Here is an 18,846-nt window from a genome sequence, read left to right on the forward strand (position 1 = left end):
GAGTTATTAACGTTTCATAAAATAATACCCGATAGCGTAAATGACACGGAACATGACATTCATTGTATGGAGAAAGTGAACAGGCAGGCAAGTATGGTAACGCGATAAATGATAAAAACATCAGGCCGTCCCTATCGCACTTACAAATAGTGCGATAGCCTATTCACTCTTGTTTTAAAGAGACCGAGGTCGTATTTATCTGGAAACACAGATGGTGTATTCTAAATATATAGATAAACTCACGCTTGTATTCCCATACGGGATAGTCAGTGCCACTAGGGGTTGAAAGAAAACGAAATCGTGATATTGCAGTGACAGGATGCCAGACAATCGGCCACACCACAATGGAACCCATATCTCACAGTCGACTTCCATGACACCCACGGGAGAAGAGGTGAAATTCTCAACCCAGTACCATACAGGAAAGTATACTAAATGTGTAAAATCTTATGGTAAATGCTCTATTAGGTGGACTTAGCGGCTATCAAACCCAACTTACTCTATATCTTAGTGCCGAAGTTGGGTAGATCTGGTTAAGTTTGGTGGTCCTTTTGTTGGTTCTGAATTTACGTAGTTATGAAATGAAATGAAATGAAATATTTATTTTCCAAGTAGGCATATTACAATGCGCTTATGAACGTCAAATCAAATAAAACTACGCCGGCTCTAACCCTACGCCTCAGCATCGAGAAGATTTCAGTCCCCCCTCAGTTGGAGGAGGGTATACACTATGGGACCGGCAAGAAACTCGGCGGGCCACTTCTTTTCAAAACATTACATCTTATAATTAACATGCATTAAAAAAACAAGATACAATTTAATAAGCAAAAGTCTTCATAAAAAAAATATTAACACAAGAAATTATACAAAGTACAAAGCTATTATGAGTGTCAAAGTACATCTAAAAAAATTATACATGAAGAAAAAAAAAACGAATAACTAAAATGACTTTAGAGTTGTAAAAGACTCTTGTTGTCTTAAGCAAAGGAAAATATATATATATATATATATATGTCGGAGACAGACCGGATATTGGCACGGATAGTCAATTATAGCGCAGCGCGCGAAGTGTTGCAGCTGGACAGCTGACGTCACAACCAACCAGTTGTCCACCCAACCAGTTGTTGTCCCCACTTCGTGCGCTAGGACGGAGCCGGGATACCTGAGACCCAACACTCTCTGGCGGACCACGCTAGAGACAAGAAGTCTTAGAGCCTCCTCGGAACTGTCCACGCTATAATTGTTCTAAACCAAGTTGTTTACCTATCAGTTATTGTAAAATTTAAAGTGTGTAAAATAAATCGTTGATTACTATCGTCTTCGTCTCAATCCTCGATGACCCAGCAACGCCCCGATGTCTGAAAATGGTGCCAATCCTGACCTGTCCCCGACATCAGAAGTGGGATCACATCGAGGCAAAGAGACGCAAAATAATTGCACCGGAACGGAAGTGCCGCCATATTGGCAATTTCTCGAAGCGCAAAATCAACAAATGCGCGCCCTTATCGAGACACTGAAAAGTTCGTCAATATCAACCTACAATTCTACGGGTGACCTTTCCGGACTTGGAACCCGACAAACAAGAAACCAACGCCATGACATGGTGTGCTACCGCCGACGTGTGTATGGCCAACGCACCATTGGAGGGCGACCAGTTTGTCGTCGCCATCCGCAAGTCGCAGTGACTATGAAGCCATCCAGGAAAATGTTGTTTATGAGTGATAACAATGGAAACGATCATACTAGTTTTCATAACCGAAAAAAAGAGGAAGTACCCGCTAGAAAAAAATGTGTCAACGAGTTAAAAGGAGCAGCCACATAGACGGCTTTCGCAAATCGTTAACACAGTATAGCAATAATAACTCTTGTTACAAACTTCACGACGCACCGTGCACCGTCGAAAAACTACCCTCGCACACAGCGAATACATGCGAAACTGGGAAATATTGGATTGGACAGTCTGTGTTGACGTGTGTGTGAAATGACGTCAGTGCAGAGGACATCTCGTTACGGCAGTGTTTATGGGTGGTAAAGGCTTAACGTGGGACCAGTTCCAGGAGCTGTTTAAAATGCGAGCTAATTCTTAACCTAGAAACGTGGTAGTAAGGTCACGTGTCTAACCTTGAAAGCAGGTGAGTGATGCATTCCATTATGTTATTTGGTGAATTGTGGATTCCTATTTGTGGAAATTTTGAGAGTACACTTGGTGAGAATGAAAACATCTCTCAATCTCAATGAATCTCTTATTGAAAACGTAGTGATTATAAATTTCCAAAAATTGTAATTATTGTTTGTGTTAATGAAACAGCTTTTTATTCTGATTTTGTTAGTTTCCAAGATCAGTATTCTATAATGTTTCGTAGTTTATAAAATTTGAAGTGATTGCCAGTATTAGAGTCCCCAATAACTGAGCCCCTAAATTTGTGATTTATCTCAAATTGTTCATTGAGTGAAAACAGAAGCTACGCATATGAAATTTTATGTTGCAGTGTGCTACAGTCAAGTCTACACAACGTGAGGTATCTAAAGTCGCGTGTATCATCACGGGAGTACCACAGACAATGCTCAGCACTGCATTTCTTGATCTGAAGGATGAAATGTGATCTGGAGAATGGAAAAAAAGGGACAATTTTCGTTCCAATTGTTTATTATTGAATTTTATTCAGTGTCATGGTTAAGCAATCTAAGAAAAGCCAAAGGTCTAAGTAAAAATTTAAAGACAAATACTTAGAAACACGGTCATGTCCCTACTTGTTGTTTTCATTTCAAGTTTTTAATTTAGTATCAGGGAAACTTCATAAAGTGATAATTGTTAAATCTCATATCTAAGACAATGCCAGTCGTTGTTTACTTGTTTCCCTTTAAGTTTTTACTAAAATGATGCTTTCAGTAATGGCCAGCTGTGATAAACCACGACGTGCTTCACTGCACCTACTGCAGCAGTGGCAACCGCTGCTTGGCGCCTTCGTGCTTGAACTGGTCTTCGTGAGGTCTTCATCTTTGGCTTCGACGTGTGCGTCGTAGCGACGAATGAGAATACGACCTTGGACACTGATACTTGAAGCTGGTGAGCAGTTTCCATTTTATTGGGATATTGTTGAGATATTTGTTCTGTTTAGATTGAGAGTTCTAAACAGAATGAAAAAGCTAATGTAAATTCATTTTTTTTGGTAAACATTAGTTTGCAATCGAAGAATGAAACTCGTTGTTTTCATGGTTAACGTAATTTTATTTTGTACCATATTGCTGTGTTGCTTTGGCTCAGACTGCGTACACCATTACAATCATTCGTAAACGTAGGAGTAAAATTCGGATCTATTTTTCCGTTTCTGTGCGGCCACGTGTGGGTGGCGTGCGTTTGGTTTGGTGGTGTAATCGGTCGATGTTGGATGCCGTATGGAGGTAGTCCATATTCATGTGATGAACACCGGGTAGAGGTGGTTCATATGTCGCCGTGTGTCAGCTGTATGACGTGTGTCAAGTTGCCGAACTGTTAGAGCACTGTAACTCATTACCTTGATTCTGATTTAGTGACATTTTGATCAGCGAGATCAACACGTTGAGTTTCATTCTACTATTGTTGACTTATTTTGGTACCTACATACAATTTTGAAAAGGTTTTTTTTGTCCTTAACTAAAATGATAGGACAAAATATAAAACTGGTAAAGTTGACTTTTTGGTCATATTTTTAGTTAGTTTCATAATAAAGAAAAAGTGAAAGGTTTTTTTTGATCTTACAATTTTAATTGCGGATTAGAGTCGTTGTTTTGCGAACCGTGAATTTTAGGTAGTTCTGTGACAGCAAACAAAAAGGTTAACATTTAATGGGCTCACGATAGATTGAGGAAAATGCCAGATAGCCACGTACCATTTGATGATTTAGATGTAAAGATAGCGAGTGTAATATTGAGAATGAGGATCTCAGTTCGGCTGGTCAGACCGTACCAGAGGCTTCACCGTAGTCGTAGCCCGTTAGAAGTCGGTATCTGCTGTGTGCAGTCCGTGGGTGCGCGATGCGCGGGGAGCTCTGGCGGAGGTCGGGTCTTGCAGATACCGTAGAGTCACAGGGTTGACTCGGCGATCCCGTGGGGATGCGCGTAGTGTGTGGTTATGGTATAACCAAATAGGCCACGAATGAGATACTTGTTTGGATTTTATGAAATTAAATGTGTTGAAGATTTTATTGTGAAAAAAGACAACATTTGGTACTCGGTTGTTTTGGCATTGCGTGTAGTATGATTAGTGTGTAAATAATGCTATCCATTTTATCAAATTTAATATGTTGAAGATTTTATTGGGAAGAATAAATAACTAAATTGGAACTTGGTTGTTTTGGCATTGCGTATAGTGTGTAATAAATGCTATCCATTTCTTGAAATTTAAAGTTTTTAAGGTTTTATTGTGAAGAATAACTAAATTGGTACTTGCTAATTAAACAACCGTTTTGGCACTACGTAATAGTGTGGAAATGCTATCTTAAAGTTTTTAACGTTGATCATTTTACTTTGAATTACCGAGTTTCTTTGAGATTTCGTCAGGAGTGACCGAACGGTGTACTTTGCGTGTCTATTGTTGTTGCAGAGTAAAACACACGAGGACGTGTGTAAGCGCAGGAAGGCCGTGTCGGAGACAGACCGGATATTGGCACGGATAGTCAATTATAGCGCAGCGCGCGAAGAGTTGCAGCTGGACAGCTGACGTCACAACCAACCAGTTGTCCACCCAACCAGTTGTTGTCCCCACTTCGTGCGCTAGGACGGAGCCGGGATACCTGAGACCCAACACTCTCTGGCGGACCACGCTAGAGACAAGAAGTCTTAGAGCCTCCTCGGAACTGTCCACGCTATAATTGTTCTAAACCAAGTTGTTTACCTATCAGTTATTGTAAAATTTAAAGTGTGTAAAATAAATCGTTGATTACTATCGTCTTCGTCTCAATCCTCGATGACCCAGCAACGCCCCGATGTCTGAAAATGGTGCCAATCCTGACCTGTCCCCGACATATATATACTTAATCTACTTTTTTCCTTGGAGATGTATATGGTCTCCAAGAGTCAGAAAGAAAATAAACAAACAAGGACCGAACAGAGTGCCTCAACGTAATCTCATTCAAAATTAATGTTACATGTAGTTATTAAATGAAACTTGCTTGGAAACTGAAGGTATTGTTTTAGATACCTACAGGATGAAATAAAATAGACCAGCCATACTTTGCTTAATGACTTTTGAGGTCATTATGAGCAGGTTTTATTATGCAATGATGAAATGGCGAAGATTTGGCAGTTCCATAGAAATGAGCTGTGTCGTCGCGTCTGTCGGAATGTATGGAACAACCAATTTTATTTGCGATTTCAGCATTGGTCCCATAATAAAACTTGTTCATTATGATCTGATACTCGTAAGTCGCTATGTTCGCCGTGTATAATGTATCCTCAGCTATATAGGTACTAAGGAGATCGGTATGCATTCTGGGGAGAAAATATCTGTCAAAAATTAATTCCATTGTTTATAATTTTCTATTATAGTTCATACTGTTTTCATTGTGTTAGCTACCAGTGAAACAATACACATAAGGTACATTAAATAGGCACGTATATAAATTACATCAAAACAGTTGAAAGGTGAAACTTTGAGTACGAAACTGAAGCTCGCAAAACAAAAGCGCTAACTTTCGAAACTGAGATTAAATAGGTAGGTACCTGCAAAAATTTATAGCGTATTTTGCAAATGGTAAACAATCATCTGACGAAGTAGGAAACGGGAGACGGCGACTGAATTTCCCGTTTTTACATATTTCGGTGGCTGCACTTCCTCAACTCACTAACGAAGTGGCAGCTGATCCACGAAGGAGCATTATTCATGACCGACTAAGAATATCACACGGGTCGCAATGACTGACGAAATTTTCACCAGGCTCGCGGACAGAAAGATGAAACTAGGAATGAAACAAATGAAGCTCGCAAAACAAAAGCACGAAAATCAACATAAAAGCGCCAAGTTTCGAAACTGCGGTTTAATACCTATTCTTCCACATGGAGTCCATTTGTAAATTGCGACGCTCAATAAGGTCGTGCGGTTACAAATTTGAATAAATGGCGGCAGTTCGAGAGGCGTCGGGGCTTGGGCGCAGTTTGACGCGGTTACACTACTTGAGAAATATTTATGGGAGATCATTCTTCAGAGGTTAAACTTAAAATGTCACCTTCGAATATAAACCGGGCCTCTTATAAGGCAGGTGACCGGCTGAGGTCCTACCGACTGATTCCAATCGGCACAACACATTGTCATTCGCTTTTTCTTCGTGATACTAGCTTGAGTAAATACTAGGCAAATACTAGGTATTCATATATTTAGTCTTCACTTGAAATGTTTTCACATCAATGATTCTGTGGTGTCCGTTAGCTAGTTCGGTTGACGACATTCGGAATTTCGGATCATCGCGAATCACTTCTGTATGAGAATACTGTGACTGCCACTAGTGCCACTTATTCTTGTCCTGACCAGGATAACAATAACAATTTTAAAGTGTCGGTCACATAGAGAAGCCTATGTTCATTGGTAGAACCATACGGTGTACAGTCAACCAATTGGAACCCTAGGCCACTGTAGAACTATGTCATAGTGACGTTATAAATCAGATTGTAAGAAATTTCTTACTGCTTGTCATTTTGACATGGTTATAGAGTGGCCTGGGGTTCCAATTGGTTGACTGTACTAAAGAAACACGAGTACTTTAGATGTTCCAAAGGTGTATAATATTTGAAAATTTATTAAATCATCGAAACGAATCGGGCTCCCAGGAGAGCGTCCGGCGGGTCGACCCAGGTATTGCTGGGAGGACAGTGTGCAGGCCGTCAGCTTCAAGTCAGGAACTGACAAGGGACAGGTGGCGATTTCTCATTTTGGATCAATGATCCAAAATAGATTAGTTACTTGTTAAAGTATGAATGAGGCAGCCGTAGCTCCTAGTCTGTCACACCGCAATGCACCGGCTTTTGTTCGTCCACTCCGCATCTTTACATACATACCCTATGTATGTATGTACATTCGTAGGGTTGCACTGGAATTAGACCATTCGCGTTGCGTTCTACGGTCAGCATTTAAAGTAGCGAATGAAACAACGAACCAAAAGTATTTGCCACTATTTATAGTTTCTGTATGAGTTTTTAATGATTCACAGTTATTTTCATTAGACTTATATGTATTGACCGGCCTTCTTCAGCTTGCCGTGATCATGTCATGATGCATATAACTGCGTCGAAATATCGGGAGCTCGACAAAAAAGGTAATCATGGTCTATATCCCGGTCAATATGTCTAGATTCTGTATGTTTTTGTTGTTCGTTTTTTTACTCATTACCACCAAAGACATTACCTATAGACTAATATCGATAATTATGTGGATTTCTGACCATACTATTCATGATGAGACGTGGTGTGCTGGTTTATGAGAAGATATAAACTTTAAAAGTAACAAAGGACCTAGCCAAGATATTGAAGAGTTATAGAGAGACTTAAGTGTTTTGCTGTCGTAGCACAAAATATCAAGTTATCAACAATCTGGTTGTCGCATATGTCCGTTTTTATGCTGACAGTACGTGGTCGGAGCAACAAGTTCAATTCGTTCCCAATTAAACAGGGCTGTCAATACGATGTGGCTTGTTTTAGGACATTTGGAGATTCAAATGTTATGTGGCTAAATGGAGTACCTACGCGTGGCTAAAAACCGGCCAAGAGCGTGTCGGGCCACGCTCAGTGTAGGGTTCCGTAGTTTTTCGTATATTTCTCAAAAACTACTGAACCTATCAAGTTCAAAACAATTTTCCTAGAAAGTCTTTATAAAGTTCTACTTTTGTGATTTTTTTCATATTTTTTAAACATATGGTTCAAAAGTTAGAGGGGGGGGACGCACTTTTTTTACCTTTAGGAGCGATTATTTCCGAAAATATTAATATTATCAAAAAACGATCTTAGTAAACCCTTATTCATTTTTAAATACCTATCCAACAATATATCACATGTTGGGGTTGGAATGAAAAAAAAATATCAGCCCCCACTTTACATGTAGGGGGGGTACCCTAATAAAACATTTTTTTCATTTTTTATTTTTGCACTTTGTTGGCGTGATTGATATACATATTGGTACCAAATTTCAGCATTCTAGTGCTAACGGTTACTGAGATTATCCGCGGACGGACGGACGGACGGACAGACAGACAGACAGACATGGCGAAACTATAAGGGTTCCTAGTTGACTACAGAACCCTAAAAAAGATGAAATTAATACAATTTAAATATATGTTATTGAACCATAGAATGCCGTTCGCTAGTTTGCAGGTGGTACAGCGACATCTAACGAAAAATGTGGACATCAAAAAATACTTATACATTTTACGAAAACAAGTCATTGCCCAGTTTGCGGGGGTAACAGTGACATCTAGCGAACGACAGCGAACAACTCTATCGTTGAGTTTCCTAAACATATCCTAAGTACATTGGGTTTCTCAACAATAAATAAATAAATAAAATTTACTTTTTCTTTTGACTGAAAACACCGTGTTGATAACCTCTCTCTCCCTCCCTTTCTTCCCTTGGCTTCTGGCTGGCTTCCTAAACTTTGACGAGCCATAACATAATATTAAAAATGTAGGGGCTAAGTTTTGATTCCCATAGAAAATTGAATTACGCGCCATTTCCAGTGCCAAGTTTCGATTGATCGTCATAGTTGACAGACGTCAAAAATACAACGTTACCTCTTTAGTTTTCTAACAGATGGCGTTAGTTATACAAAATAGTAAACGATGTTTTCTTACTCCTTAGAGTCCTAACAGATGGCGTTAGTAGTACAATATTGAACACAAAACTGAGATTTGATTTTTTTTTAAATGACAATAAAATAATATTTTTTTACAGATATGAAATCTAGATATGAATATAAATTACTATGTTTAAGCACAACTTCATAGGCGTGATAGTTTTTTCAAAAAATGTACCACAAGGTTCGGAACTTTGTCGACTATAGGAGGGCTTCGCTACCGCTCGCCCTGATAAGTAGGATACTGAAATCTTCTTTCTTCGTTGAGCCATCACAGCTAACTTTAACTTACAAACGGTCTTAAGCACCTACACTTCTGAAGGCGCTTAAGTCATTTTTGCTAATAAAAAAAAACCACAACGTTCTATGAACATTGGTCAAGTGCGAGTCGGTTTTCGACTTTTCCATACAAAGAACTCATGAGCGCCTGAACGACTATGATGGCAAAGTTAACGTTTCGAACTTTCAAGACTTTACGTATATATCTCGGAAACGATAAGAGATAGAGCAAAATGGACTTCAGATTTGGGCTTTCGGTGGCACAAATTCTATGTTTTCGTCAACAGACACCTTTTTTTGGACCGATTTGAATAAAATTTTGCTCAGTCAATTTATAAACGGTCTTAAGCGCCTCCTTTTTAGTAGGAACTTAAGTCATTTTGTACAAATGAAAAAAAAATTGAACAAGTTCTAAAAAGAAAAAGACAGAAATGAATTTCTTTATACCTGTCCAACTCGATTACACAATTTTAAGACGTTTAGTAACTACTTGCAGCGGCAGTGAGTGAAATTCGTAATCTGAGTTTTTTCTCTTAAGTCCGACTTACGCTTGACTGTAGATTTCTAATAGGTTTTCCTGTAATCTACATGGAGAGGGCTATCTCGTGTATTTTTTTGAAAATTTTACGCTAAGTAGTTTCGGAGATAAGGGGGGAATGGTCATTTTTTGCTTATTTTCTTAAATTACTTCTAAATTACCAAAACAAAAAATATAAAAAAAATATATTTCAGATGCTAATAAAATGCTCTTTCATTTGATATGTAACACAATATAGTTTTAATAACTTTGATTTTTAATTTTCAATTTTACCCCCCAAAAGTGACCCCTGTGATTAAATTTCATTTAATTAAATTACATGTCCGTCTTTGGGCCACAGGTTTACATACGTGTGCCAAATTTCAAGTAAATCGGTCCAGTAGTTTCGGAGAAATCGGCTGTGACAGAGGGACAGACAGACACGCGAGTGATCCTATAAGGGTTCCGTTTTTCCTCTTTGAGGTACGGAACCCTAAAACTTTGCCAAGAATGGCGATCCTGTTTGGATGATTCTCATTGGCGAAGCGCGGCACGGTTGCATTGCTTATACGGTTGCGTTGCTTATATCATAGAAAAGATATTAGAGACGTTTAAAGCCTATTATTAGAAGATTTTTCCAGCAAAGAAATAAATTGATCTACTTAATTCACAAACCAATTTTATGAATTGCTTTTAGTTTTTCACCTCCAAATTTCAGAAGCCCAATTTAAGTTCAAAAAGAACAATGAGCAGTATTCATTAATTATCAGAGCAATTACGTGCGGACGCGATAACCTCGACGAAGTTTTGAATACTGCGAAAAACACTCAAACCTAGGGCTCCTCCCAGGGGCACCTTTTCGACAAAAAGAGTAAGATACGTAATTACAAAAACGCGAAAAACGTGGGCCGGTTCTGTTGCAAAAGTTTATAAAGGTTGCGATCTTGTTTAATGTTTTGAGATGACCTTGACTAAATAGGCAGTTGGGCTTTATAGCGTTAGCACGGGAGTGAGGTTTTATGGAAAATTCTACTCCTAGTCAAATCTCACTTTTCAGTTCCGTCAAATTCTAACAAGTGCCAACGGTAAATGTATTGGTGTCACTAAGGTACCTAGTACCATCGCCAACACTGTAAACTGTACATTTGTAATCCTTATTACAAGAGCATAAAGTTCACGAACGGACGGTTAGTTAGGAGTGTTGCTGTTAATACCTACCAGACTGACATAACTTTAGCAATAAAAACACGGAGAAACTAAAAAGCCAAAAATAATAAACCTTTCAATTCAGATTTCTTATCGTATTGCAATAAGCTAAACATCCAAATTATAAACAAATCAATTATTTTTGTAGTCGGTACCAGACCTGTTCGTCGCCTTGCTATTGCCTGTTTGCCCCACCCAACCATACACAGGCTGGTACCGACTCCAAAAATAATTGATTTGTTTATAATTTGGATGTTTAGCTTATTGCAATACGATAAGAAATCTGAATTGAAAGGTTTATTATTTTTGGCTTTTTAGTTTCTCCGTGTTTTGTAACGCGCTTATTTTTGAAGACGGTTTTATTTTTTGTTAAAAAGTTTATTTATTTGTTGATTTTTAGTGGTTCCTAGTGATATTATATGTATCAGTCCGAATACACGTACAGTAGTGAAAGAATTATCCTTTAACTCCTAACCATTGAGGAGTTGACCTTCCATCATCAGCTCAGCCACATAAAATTATTACCATCAGACGTAAATACTGGTGTACCTTTGAAAAATAGACTAAAAACATTACATGTGCCTATAACATTTGAAGAGTTCCCTCGATTTCTCCAGGATCCCATCATCAGACCCTGACTTGGTGCCAATGGGACCATCTCGGGGTTATACCGGTTCGATCAAAAAAAAATTTTGAAAATCGGTCCACGATTCTCGGAGATATCGAGTAACATACATACAAAAAAAAAATAAAAAAATAAATAAAAATAAAAAAACATTCAGTCGAATTGAGAACCTCCTCCTTTTTTGAAGTCGGTTAAAAATAAGTAACATATATAACACTTCTCGCGATTCTCCCATTTTGTGCTCATAATTTAACCGCATCAGGATAAGTGGGCTAAATATAACCACCAAGTGGATGCCGAAAAAGAAGCGGGGACGTGACAGGCCTAGGCGAAGATGGCGGGACGACTTGGACACTCTTTATGACTGAGACTGACCGGAAAAAGCACATCAGAGGGAGTTGTGGGAATCAAGGTGGAGAGGCCTTTGCCCAGCAGTGGGACACTATAACGGGCTAATTAAAAAAAATATTACCGCAAGTGACTTTAGCGTATAGGCACGTATAGGTTGTTAATGTTACGAATATGCTGTCGAACATGTTAATACCGCGTCTAAAATGTCGTCATTCATTGAGTAAATGTGTACGTTCTGTCCTTACGAGCGCACACATGTGGCTCTTATACAAACTCATATGAGGTCGTATCAAAATAAGATTAAAAAATATATTGCGAAATGAAGAATCAGCTTCAAGGTAACCGACAGAAGTTTCTCGCTGACCCTAATTTTTTATTGACCCATTTAAGCGTGGCCTGTCCAAAATCCTGTTCGGAAGTTCCGGAAAAGGGACGCAAACTGCCGGAGTTTCATGCTTTGATATAATTCGGAGGCGGTTAGATGTGTAACGTTTTTTCGGGTAATATTTCAAGAGTTGTAACAATTGCTGTAAAAATGTTTTAAGTTAGAATGCATATAAGGGTTTTTCAGATACAGTAAGCTGGGCAGGCGGTTGAGAGAGTCAACGGGGGACCCTCGCGCGGGCAGTTTTCTCGCGCAAAGGATTGCAATCGCAATACAGCGCGGGAATGCTGCTTGCGTGATGGGTACCTTGCCACGCGGGCAAGATTTATTATTTTAAGTTTTATTTTTAGGTAGTTTTAGTTTATTACGTTAAGTTTTATTTTTAGGTAGTTTTGGTTCATTATTTTAAGTTTTATTTTGTAAGTAGGTTATGTTCAGTGTCTTTTGTATAGGTATATTTACTTACTTTGATTGTTTTATATGACAATAAAAATCACCGTAAGCTTATATAGTACATGCACTAATAGTACAAAAGACACGATTCCCTGCACTGTACTAGACCGCTTACTCCCAAATTATTCTGCTCTCTAGTACATTTAGTACACACACACGCGCAGCAGAATGAGAGCGAAAGGAACGAAGAGCCGAGGAGTGAGAATGACAGCAAAGCGATCCGTGTGATCCGACCGCAACCGAACTAGAACCGATTGACTCGGACCGAGAGCGCGCGAAAGCGGCCGATCAGCTCTCGGCTACTACGAGCGAGCGTTACTGTACGCCATATCCACAATTTGTCTCTCGCTCTCTCGGTGTACTACTGTACTAAATGTCCTAAAAGAACGAACTAGTACACTTCGGAGATCGTACTAGTTGGGAGCAATCTTTTCAGTGAACGAGCAAGCAGAACTCTAAGGTACAGTTAGTTTTATTAGGTTTTTAACATTACTCATTGTCCTCATTGAATAGTCTGATGGATCAAATTCGGACTGTTTGCCGCCAGTCGCCTAACGGCTCTTGATTATAATGATGGCTCCTTAAAAGTTTAGTCTATGAGTGACTCTTTTCTTCAGTCTTAATTTCAATAGGACTATTTGATAAAAGAATAAATTAATAAAATGAATCTAACATCTAATTTAGCTATTTAATTCTGTATGTTTTCTGTAAGCCCCGAGTGGTGACGGGTTAAGAATTTCACCACCTCCTTTCTTCTCGTGGGTGTCGTAGAAGTCGACTGTGGGATATTGTGGCGTAGGCGAGAGGCTGGCGCCTGGCAACCTGTCACTGCAATGTCACAATTGGGATTTTTTTATCAACCCCTTTTTGCCAAGAGTGGCACTGAAACTTAGTAGTTCATGTGGTGTGCCTACCCCTTTATGGAATACAGGCTTGATTATATGTATGTATGTAATTCTGAATCAATGGTATATTTGAAGTACTTATACGCCACATAAAACAGTTTCCTAATATTGAAACAGCACTAAATATTAGTAAAAGCCTTGCCCCTTATTCATAAAAAGGTACTGAACAGATTATTTAAAAAGTGTTTCGTCCCATTATCACAAATACATAAGTCAACATCATCATCATCCTCCTTGCGTTATCCCGGCATTTACCGCGGCTCATGGGAGCCTGGGGTCCGCTCTGACAACTAATTCCAAGGTTTGGCGTAGGCACTAGTTTTACGAAAGCGACTGCCATCTGACCTTCCAACCCAAAGGGTAACTAGGCCTTATTGGAATTAGTCCGGTTTCCTCACGATGTTTTCCTTCACCGAAAAGCGACTGGCAAATATCAAATGACATTTCGCACATAAGTTCCGAAAAACTCATTGGTACGAGCCGGGGTTTGAACCCGCGACCTCCGGATCGAAAGTCGCACGCTCTTACCGCTAGGCCACCAGCGCTTCAAATACATAAGTCAACATGACAGATAATGACAAATACGACAGAGCGTTTATGAATAACGCCATATGTATAGCGACGCTGAATTTAACCCTTAACCGAGTTGTATAATATGATAGGTTTAAAATTTCCATTAAGCGAGTAATGTAGGTTAGGTACCCACACTCGGAGCATGATTCCTACAAAGAGCATTTCAAACGCAATACCTCGCTATTAGACTATTCTCCATAGACTACGCGACTATGAGAACACCAATGCATAATATGGAGAAATGTATAATTTTGGGGCGAATTCATGAATGATAAGAACGCTTGGGGTGGGGCTCGTAAGAGATGGTCCAACTATACGAAGAAGTCGACTGGCGGCAGCCTATACCGTGCAGTCCTCATGGCTTATGACCACATTCAAATGTAGAAACGCTACTTGTGATCCCGATCCTCAGCATTGCGGGAACGAGGAAGAAGAAGATAGGCTACGCATTGGAAGTTTTAATGGATAAATGCGATCAGCAAACGTAACTACCTAAATGTCATTTCTTTAACTACTACTTATTTCGCCTCCAGAATGTACCTAAACTGTTGTCGGTTTGAGTTCTGAGACTTCAAAATTGACAACCGTAGATTTTTGCTATTAGTTTCTGATATGAGATCTTGATCTTCAACCGCCATTCGTTTTAACTTCTACTTACTTATTTTTGTTACATGACAGATGGGTGGGTGCGTACGGTTAGGCCACTGATGAAACCGCTGTTTTTGTACTTTCTCTACAAAATGAAGGACATATTAAAGTCACAACCCGTCAATGAAGTGACAGTGAATTGCGGAACATAGCTGTCAGTTGTAGTCGAGATCCGAATGTCAGTTGTAGTGACATTATAAGCCACATGCTTCATCTACTTAATACGTAAATCATCTGTCTTGGCTTCATAACGAAATTGTTTCATTTCTGAATTTATATTCAAAATATTCGAGGTGCCAGCGTAAGGAAATTCAAGATAAACTGAGAGAGGAACTTTAACAAGTTCTTAAGTCACTGACTAACGATCGGCGAAGGTTAGGTATTCCGATATTTCTTTCATTGCGAGTAAAGTATGAGTTACAAAAGAATAAAATGTAAATATTTAAGAACTTTTCTGTCGCCGTCACTATAAAACTAGCCACAAGTTTAGCTTCAAATCTTATAGCCAATCAACCAATCCATCTAGATAACAGATAAACTAAACTAAAACTTCAGAAATCTTAATAATTCTAAGTTACAAATTCTTCAGTGGCATTCGAAATAAAAATGAATCACGTTTATTAGATCGGTAACAGGAGACGGAACTACCGACCTCTGTGCGGCGCGCGTGCTGGCAGTATGGCCGAAATGGATACCGCTGCCTGCGTGCGACTTTTGTTTTTATGTATAGTTTTTTTAGTATTCTGTCAAGTCAATGGCGACGATTGTTTGATTTTGCACAACTGTTGTAAATATTACGTGTAGGTAAATAGCTTTTATTTGTAAATATCCTGTGCTTTTTCCTTAAGGTATAAAATGTTTTTAATGTTTTATTTACCGTTGGCGGCCCGATAACTTACACACAGGGTATCCTAAATGGAGTACCTAAATGAAATGATAAAGTATCAAATCTGAAACAAATTATAAAGTCAGAATACCTATCGCTGAGTTGCCAAGCCAGATCAGATATATGTTTGAAGTTTCCTAAAAGTCAAACTGATTTGGTAATTCCACAGTTTGTTTGTTCTTGGGAGCTTGGAAAGTTGGGATAAATAAGATATACAGATAGCAGCAGTATATTATATGTATACTAGCTTTTGCCCGTGGCTTTGCACGCGTTAAATTCAAAAAAGGGGGGGTCAGAAAGAGAAAAAAGTAGCCTAAGATATCACTCTCCATCCCGTCAAAGAACTATCTCCACTTACTTAAAAAATCACGTCATTTCGTCGCTCCGTTTTACCATGAAAGACGGACAAACAGACACTTATTTTCCCATTTACTTATAATATTGGTGTGGATATCTACCTGTAATTGGTAAACTTCAACTGAGTCAACAATTTCGAGATGGGAATATTTGGGCTTATTTAGAGTTGGTTTAGATACTTTAGATCGATAGCTAGATCTTTTAAGTTGCGTAAGTAAGTGTTATTTCAAAGATAAAAAAATATATTCTCAAAAGAAGTAGACTGAGCACATGAAAATGCTCAAGTTTCACATAATCCGATCCGATATCGGATGTCGGAAGGTTTTCAAAGGCAAAGATCAAAGATGGCGGCCTGAATGTATGGGATATCGGTCCTACATCCGATGTCCGATCAGATAATGTGAAAACGCATTTACAGCGATGGTAGGTTGCCAGACTGCCAGTAGGTACAGTCACCAGCATAAATAAGTGATGATTTCTGTACTTTGTCGCTTTTAGTCATTTGACAACTTCGTATGACATTTCAAACAAGTTGCTAATATGACAAGGTATTAGAAATGATCACTTATTTAAGCCGGTGATTGAACATACATACCACCTGTTACCACTCGGAGAGTTTTCATATACACATATTAAAATCCTACAAATGAAATCAAAACTAATGACATTTAAACTGACGACCGGTCTGGCCTGGCGCGTAGTGACCCTGCCTGCTACGTCGCGGTCCCGGGTTCGAATCCCGGTAAGGGCATTTATTTGTGTGATGAACGCAGATATTTGTTCCTGAGTCATGGTTGTTTTCTATGTATATAAGTATTTGTATATTATATATATCGTTGTCTGAGTACCTGCAACATAAGTTACATAAGCCTTATTGCATGAGCTTACCGTGGGGCTTATTTATTTGCAGGTTGCTGTTCTCGTAGCAACATCGGTTGTGTCGTCCTCTACGAACCTCGTAGCTGCTACGGAAGTGTCGGTTAGCATTTCTTTACATAGACAACAGAAGTCCGAGGTGTGAAAATCGTGTGAGGACAGATGAGGACCCTGTTTTTTTGAGCCGGATCCACTGTTAAACAAATGTAAACAAACGTTTCTGTAGAAGGTAGCGCATAGCGAATGATATTCCGCTTTGTGTATTAGGGCACAGCACAGCGGATATCATCTCGCTCGAATCTAGAGCAGAGCCCAACTGGGGAAGTACCTCCGCCTTACAGAAGACCGCAGCCAAATAACACCTAGACCCTACTCATAGTGTTGTGTACCTGCCGGTGAGCAAGGCTGCCAGAGCTCAACGAGGGTGCAGAACTTGTAGGAACTTGTACACTCTTTTTTGTGTTAAGTACACAGCAAAAAGGAGTGTACAAGTTTCTAATGGGTTGGCAACGCGCACGTGACACTCCTTGAGTTGAAGGCGTCCATAGGTGACGGTGATAAAAATTACAACCTGTTTAGCGGAGACCTCCCTTTTACACTGCACGTGCGCAATTTTTTTTTTATAAATATGTAAATAATTAAATATTATAGGACATTCATACACAGATTGTCTGAGTCCCACGGTAAGCTCAAGAAGGCTTGTGTTGTGGGTACTCAGACAAAACATCCATGACTCAGGAACAAATATCTGTGCTCATCACACAAATAAATACCCTTACCGGGATTCGAACCCGGGACCGCGGCTTAGCAGGCAGGGTCACTACCCGCCTAGGCTACCCGACTAGGGACTTTATAAAAAAGATAACTAATACCCCCGTTCCTAAGATCTATGGCAGCATTCATAAAGCGTGGCGCCCGAACGGCGATGGGCGTATTACATGTCTGTTAGATGAAAGCCTACTCTATTATACAAATGTCTAGTCCCATAGGAATACATGAGATTTCAGACTATAAGAGACATACTAAGGTCAATGGCATCTGTAGTTACACGCGTAAGCCTAAACCTAAAACCGACACATAAATCAATCAATCAATGTATCAATTTCATTATTTCGAACCATTGGGTTAATAAAAAGGTACAATAATCTATCTATACATCTATTGTTAGTAAAATGTAAATTTATACAGCGTGTGGATTTCATACGGGCGAATAATGTATCCAGTTATAGTATCTAACCATACAAATCATATATAGTATTATCATTTTATTAAAAACCGGCCAAGAGCGTGTCGGGCCACGCTCAGTGTAGGGTTCCGTAGTTTTCTCAAAAACTACTAAACCTATCAAGTTCAAAACAATTTTCCTAGAAAGTCTTTATAAAGTTCTACTTTTGTGATTTTTTTCATATTTTTTAAACATATGGTTCAAAAGTTAGAGGGGGGGGGGGGGGACGCACTTTTTTTTCCTTTAGGAGCGATTATTTCCGAAAATATTAATATTATCAAAAAACGATCTTAGTAAACCCTTATTCATTTTTAAATACCTATCCAACAATATATCACACGTTGGGGTTGGAATGAAAAAAAATATCAGCCCCCACTTTACATGTAGGGGGGGTACCCTAATAAAACATTTTTTTCCATTTTTTATTTTTGCACTTTGTTGGCGTGATTGATATACATATTGGTATTGGGTTGGTAAGAAAGTAATGAGCGATCGATTGAATTCCACATAAAATTTTTGAGAGAGTTCTAGAATCTTCTATGGTCGAAAGTATATAAAGGGCGAGTCGCACAGTTTCTCGTCAGTCATTCACTAGCTGTCGCCGAGCTAATATAAGGAAGAAAATGGACGAATTAAAAGTGCATGTAAGGCATTGCTTACTATACGAAATTCAGTCTGGCCATTCAGCCGCCGAAGCAGTGCGTAATATATGTCAGCGTGTTGCTCCTGAAGTTGTGTCTGAGGC

This window comes from Leguminivora glycinivorella, chromosome 12, assembly GCF_023078275.1.
Source record: "Leguminivora glycinivorella isolate SPB_JAAS2020 chromosome 12, LegGlyc_1.1, whole genome shotgun sequence".
Lineage (NCBI taxonomy): Eukaryota > Metazoa > Arthropoda > Insecta > Lepidoptera > Tortricidae > Leguminivora > Leguminivora glycinivorella.